This window comes from Lontra canadensis, unplaced genomic scaffold, assembly GCF_010015895.1.
Source record: "Lontra canadensis isolate GAN:19392208 unplaced genomic scaffold, GSC_riverotter_1.0 scaffold26, whole genome shotgun sequence".
Classification (NCBI taxonomy): Eukaryota; Metazoa; Chordata; class Mammalia; order Carnivora; family Mustelidae; genus Lontra; species Lontra canadensis.
Window position 1 is genome coordinate 14137973 of NW_022631020.1, and position 6979 is coordinate 14144951.

General features: G+C 36.9%; 1 pseudogene; it reads left to right on the forward strand.

Annotated features, from left to right (window-relative positions):
- The first annotated feature begins 5863 nt into the window (after positions 1–5863).
- LOC116871520 lies at positions 5864–6693 on the forward strand (annotated as a pseudogene).
- The last annotated feature ends 286 nt before the right edge of the window (positions 6694–6979 follow it).

Sequence of the window (6979 nt, forward strand, 5' to 3'; positions counted from 1 at the left end):
ATGAACAATAAGACAAGGACCTTCACAGACACCTCACAAAAGAAGATACACAGATGGCAAGAAAGCGTATGAAAAGATGCTCTCCCTGATAGGTCATCAAAGAAATGCAAATGATATCAATGATGAAATACTGCTATATGCACATTAAAATGTTCAAAATCCAGAACACTGAACACATGAAATGCTGACAAGGATGTAGAAGAGCAGGGACTCTCATTCGTTGCTGTTGTGAATGCACAATAGCATTGTGAATGGTACAGCCACTCTGGAAGATAGTTTGGCAATTCCTTACAAAACCAAACATGTTCTTACTATATAAAGCAGTAATCATGCTCCTTGTTACCTCCCAAAGAATTTGAAAATGTATGTCCACACAAATCCTGTGCATGGATGTGTATAGCAGCTTTATTCATAATTGCCAAAATGAGGAAGCAACCAAGATATCCTTTAGTTGGCAAATGGAGAAATATACTGTGATACATCCAGATGATAGGACATTAGTCAACACTAAAATGAAATTAGCTACCAAGCCATGAAAAGACATGAAGGAATCTTAAATGCATATTAGTTAAGTGAAAGAACCAATCTGAAAATGCTTCATTGAAGAGTACTGATAAAATGGGAGAAGGTGTGCATATGTGAGAGTAGAGAGTATATGGGAAATCTCTGTATCTTCCCAATTCAGCTGTGAACCTAAAACTGTTCTAAAAAATAAAGTATTAATAATAATAAAAGATAGTCCTGAAGAAAATTGGATTCAAGATGAGAGACCTATAGGGATTGTTCTTATAAGCTTTCCATAATCATAAGCTGCTTTAGGACCTCTTTAGACCATTAAGTAATAACTGAACAAAATTTTGCAAGCACTGACTTCTCAAAACATCTGATTTTGGCTGTCATCATATTGCACACAGTGGTAGCTGAATTGTTTCCAGGTTCAGTTTCCCCAGAAGCAGAGGCTAAAAGAAGGATTATTGAGAAAATCATACAGTGATAGAACTCTGTCAGTAAAACAGATAGGATGTGAGGGATACAGGATTAAGCAGGGAACAGATAGGGTGTGAGGGATACAGGATTAAGCAGGGAAAAAAGCTAGATAAAGATTTGATTTCTGCAGATATCTAGCTTCAATCTGAACCAACAGGGAGTGTGAATTACCATCTGAAGTTGTCAGACCTTGAGGGCTGGTGGCTAGCTTTCTGTATCCCCGTATCTGCCAGTCTTTGGTTTTATGCATGCTAAGGGGGAGCCAAAGCTGAGATTCCTGATTGGTTTAGGTGACTCAATTTAGCCAAAACCATTTCTCAGGGTAAGAGTGCAACATTGAGCTACTATCAGCCAACAGCCACAGCAGATGAGAGTTGGGCTCTGCTGCCCAGTAAAGAAGACATGGGGACGGTGGGGGTGGGTGGCACCAACCTCATTTGCTACAGATTATGTAATGGCTTTAAGCCTAATGTAATTAGGCTCCAAATGGAGTAATAATAAACTGCCTTAGAAATTTATTACATAAGTAGTCTTAGCAAACATACATGTGCCAAATTCACCCATAGACACACACATGTACATGTGTGGACACCTATGCACAAACATGCATATAGAGTTCTAGAACAGATATGGAATACAAAACAAACATATATTTAATTGATATACATTTGGTTCTACATTTTATAACTTGTGAAGCATTTGAAATTAGAACAATGACTGATTTACCTATATTATTTGCCTAGGGATTCTAGAGCTAATGCCTGTTTATTTATTTATTTTTTTCCGCACATTCCCTGCAGCATTTTCTGGCAATGAAAACAATTTTAGATACATTAGCACTGCACTCAAGGTTGTGATAATTATTATTCAAAAGAATCTTGTAGCATATAAATATTTAAATTTCATACTAAGTATTTTAGCTTTGTTGCTTTTAGCAATCTCTTTAAATTCGTGCTCATATATTCTTCTTTGATTTTTCTTCAATTTCAGAAACAAAATAGCTAATAATAGTAATCACAAAAGAACTCTGCTCTTTGAGCTTTCTTTAAGAGTCCAGCATCCTAGCAGGTATTGGTGAGTCTTTAGAAATGAAATAGAAAGAGAAATTAAGGAATAATAACTGACTCTCTATTTAAAATACAACAATGCTGTTTTAAGAAAAAGTTATTTCCCTTTTTTAAAAAGGGAAATTAAACTTTTTTAAAACTTAGGCAATCTTTGATCATGATTATAGTACTCTTTAATATTTTATTATACTGGGGGACCTGTTGACACATAGATTTAAAATCTCAATACACACCTGCTTTCATTATACTGATCACAGGGCATTCCTTTGGTGATGGGCAGGGTGCTGAAGGACCCAAGATGCAAAACATTCCATGGTCAAAAATTTAATGGGTGCCCAGTAGACAAATTCCTTAGACAGTGGTGAAGGTCACTGAAAATGCCCTTCATTTTTGCTGAAGTTGTCAGACTTCCTTTTCATCAAGTGATAACTGTGTTTCATTGTGTGGAGAATTTTAATTTGGGATACAAATTTGAATTACTGAGTGAGAAGATTGTATGTATTGTGACCTAAATGAGATGTGTTTGAGATATATTTGAGGATTTGATCACCAGCCACTCTTTGGGCAAACAGAATCTTACACATTTCCTCATGCCACTCTTGCTCATCTTCATTAGTCCAGCGACAGAGAAGCGTTGAATGCTATCTTCTCAGAACAAGTAATTCTTTACTCTTTATAATGGTGATTTCAATGTGATCCTTATAACAATCCCTTGAAAAAGATTATTTTTATCTTTGCCATGCAAAACAAAGGCATTTTTAAGAGGAATATATATTTCACAATAGAGAGAAGAATTACTATGCTAGTCCTATGATTTGTATAAGAAGAAGGGACGATGGGCTGTATGAAGTTCAACCTTTCAAGTGAGGGAGGTGAGAGCAAGCCACCACTTTGAAGACAACCATATAATGTTGCTGCAAGAAGTCTAAAAACCATCCACAAGTAAGGAAAAAATATAAGAATAAACATACTTCTATTTCAAGTACTATAAACTACAAAGCACAGTAAACTATGATACAAGAGGAAAAACAGTTGTAATTATCTTGGTGAAATAAACTATTGTTCTACTGACATTCCAAAGTACATGGCCAAACAACAATTTATCTATGGAATTACACCCACTTGCATATTAATCTTTACAGTAATCACCTAGGGATTTTGCAAAATGTTTATGTGCCACCTCAATCATCAATCAAATATGATAGAATGGTTAAGTATCTTTAATATTGGGTCTTCATGGCATTTTGTTTTGTTGAAAATTGGTGATTCATGAAGCTGCAATACAGATGTATTTGACAGGAAGTCAACATTTCTGGCTTCTGTCTGTAAATTTTCCAAGAACTTTCTGGATTTCACCTGTTTCATCTGTTAGATGAAGAGGTTGGATCATATTATCTGTAAATTCTTTTTTGGATGAACATATTATGAGTCCGTGTGTGATAATACTCAGCAAAAATATTTAAACAAATATATCAAAATAGTTAATAAGGATAAGGTCAATATATTTAAATATATTTTTATTAATATTTTAAAATATTTTATATTTAGAAAATCTAATTTTATTTCATTAAAATATGTATAGAGGCAATATTTAAATGAAAGGCAATATTTATTAGTCATTCTGGAGCTTGATTCCCTAACTTGATTCTGGGTAAATAACTTTCTAGTCCTAGTGGGAAAAACATATGTTAAAATGACCAAATCATTAGCTCTTTATACATCTTTATTTATCACTATTATCAAATAATTTGTTATCCCTAAAGAGAGGTTCTGAAATAAAACTTGATGAGAAAATCTGACAGTCATTTACTGAAATGTGACCTCAAGGACCATTATTTCTGTTTTTCCTTTCGGGACAATGTATCTAAGTTTTCACTCAAGGAAAGTGAAATTTAAAAAGAAAAAAAAATTAAGCTATAAGGCCTTAATAAAACATATAAATAATCATTATTATGAAATTATTTTTACATTGTCAGAGAACCTGACGAATAAAATTCAAAACATTCAAAGAATTGTCATAGAAAATTCCATGTCTTTGCTTTGTACTTTCTTGATTGGTTGGATATGTATAAATCAAAAATATGCCTGGAACGTAATGAAAATTACTTCTCATCTTCTTCTGGGGAAGAATACTTTATTTGAATGTGTATGTAACAAGGCATTATTAAAAAATAGTTATTTTCACTCAAAACACAGCAGTTATGATTATGAGCAACAGATACACTCTTCTTGGAATCCATCTAATTGGAAGAATACACAAAACAATTGACCACTTCTGTTTTCTTGGAACCACCAACCTCCTTCTCTCTGAACTCGGGTACTACTTTCTGACATCAGTTACTGCTGCCAATCATCACTATCAGTGTTCATATCTCAACAGTCCTATCAAATTTTATTTGTATAATCTTTGATCATAAATATTCAGATATTTATCAATCAAATATATTCCAATATGCTGGTGATAAAAATAATATAACTAGTGTTCTTGAATGAAAAGCACATACTCTCTTTCATTAGATATTTTTGGCTTGTCAAGACAGTTACCAATGTCCCTCTTTACTGTAAAAAGTGCTGCCATCCACAAAGACAGACTCACACCAATTGTGATTATACCACATGTCCCTAATTCCCCCAAACACACTGATTCAGAATGGAATAGATATATGCTCATTGCTAAAGCCATGAGATTCTCTAGAACTTGGGATGGGAACTCAAAGCAAGCAAACACTACCTCTGCTGGTATCTTGCATGGGAAAGACAAAAACCTTAACGTTACATAGCGACCTGTTAAGCTGACTATATGCAACAAAAAGCATATATATTGGGATATATGATAGAGATTCTGTTTTTACATTTTTTTTATTTTAAAATCTATGTTGAATGTTTCAAGTAATTTCTTTATTACAGAATAGTGCTTGGAATTAAGAAAAATTACTGGCTCTTTTTTTGGACAAGTGTATAGTGGGACAGTGATCTTCAAAAGTCAACTCACTTGAGTAACTTAGAAATGTAATTAGAATTGAAAATGTACTCTTTATGTTGTACATCATGTTTCAAATTAAAAGCTAGCTTTTATGCATCAGAGAACAAAGATTGCTTGTGAAACATTACTATCCCCAAGACTTCCTTCTCTGTACATCATACCAATGGGCTCACCTTCATATGCTATCTCAGCAAGAAGGAAGGGGCTACCTGGGTACAATTAATTCAAAGGTTTTCATTATATATGTCTGACTGTATTATTGGAGTTGCTTTAAGAATCTGAGGGCACAAGATGACTTTAGTTCTAAATATGTTGGACCAGAGAGAAGAAATAATTAGTTCATGCTCAACAGCAATTCTAGCAACAGAATCAAAGAGCAATACACAGGTTCTTGAAATCTGTCAGTAATAGGTAATTATCAAAGGAAACAGGAAGTGAACAGTATATAAGTATATTATGGAGTAAGGCACCAGTTAGAAGACTCTAAGTATCCTTAGAGGTAAACTTAAGCCCTTTTCTGGCCAGTGGCCAGTGGGCACAAGAAGGGAAAATGTGTTGCTATAGCCTCAGGGCAGGTGAGGGGGGCTGGAAACACATCACCTGAGGACTCTAGATACCTCTCTAGAGCACAAGCCCAGGCAAGAGTGCCCATTGCAGCTGCTTCTGAGGGACCTGTCAACCTTCCCACCCCAGACATTGCACCTAGGACTGGAATGGAAATAAACTTCAAGCTGCCTTTTTGGCTGTCAGCACCATCAAGAAATCTGATGGGACCCACATGTACAAAAGCATACTTGCCTATTCTCCATAGGATGAGGAGGATAGCATGCCCTCCTATCAGTACCCCACCACTCAGACTCTGCTGTCTCGGTCACCTCTCTGCACTGAGTCCAGCATGTCCCCTCACTCCACTTTCTTACTGCCCAAGTGAGGAAGAACAGGAGCCACTGGTGTTTGCAGAGCAGCCCTTGAAGAAACCCTGCACCAGCTGTACTGCAGTGTGTTCGAGAACCCTGTGACATCGTGTGTGGACACACATTCTCTCAAAGATGAGCCTTGCAGACAGAGAAATGCCCTATGGGCAACACCAAGCTGATGGTGGGAGGTGAAAAGCATTGCTGTGGTGGAGCAGATGGAAGAGCTCATCATCCAGGAAGGACCTGGAAGGAGCTCATCATCCCTGCAAGGACCACAAGGGCAGATATGACTACAGATCTGTGCAGTGCCCCCAAAACCCCAATTGCCTACCTTACCTTAAGACGAACCTGGAAGCACACCTCAAGGAGTGTGAAATCAAGTGTCCCCACCCCAAGTATAGGTACATGGTTCACCAGGAACCAGGAAACATATGAGACATACCTGCAGAATTGTTATTTCCAGGGCCTGAAGGAATTCCTGCAGGGTACAGAATACTGCTTCCAGAAATGCACATGGTACTAGTGTGGAAGAGCTAGAAGATGCTTTCCTGAGCTCTATGCTGGGCAAGCCCTAGGAGAAGCTAGGTGAAGAGCATCAAGATCAAGTTTAATATCCTGAATGAAAACAAGCAAGCTCAGCAAGGGCATCATGGAGTTTCAGAGGGAAATATCCATGTTGACAGACCAGCTATTTTGCATCAATGCATGCCTAAGCATGAAAATCCTAAGAATCCCATGACCATCAGCAGATCTTCAGTACAAAAGAATCTTCCTGGGCTACCAGAGCCCTGTCTATAGGTGACCTGCTTTTCAAGTGACCTGCTTCTTTGACAAGACCACCAATGTGTAAGATACATGTACCACCTATAAGTGCCAGAAGACTGGAGGGTCATGATGGCTTTGTGCTAGCATTCCACATGCTGGGTGCAAGCTCTACAGTAACTCAGAAGACTATACCAAAATCTCGTGGACATGCTGCAGAAGATTAATACAGTCCAGGCATGACAACACAGTGTGAATGCTGG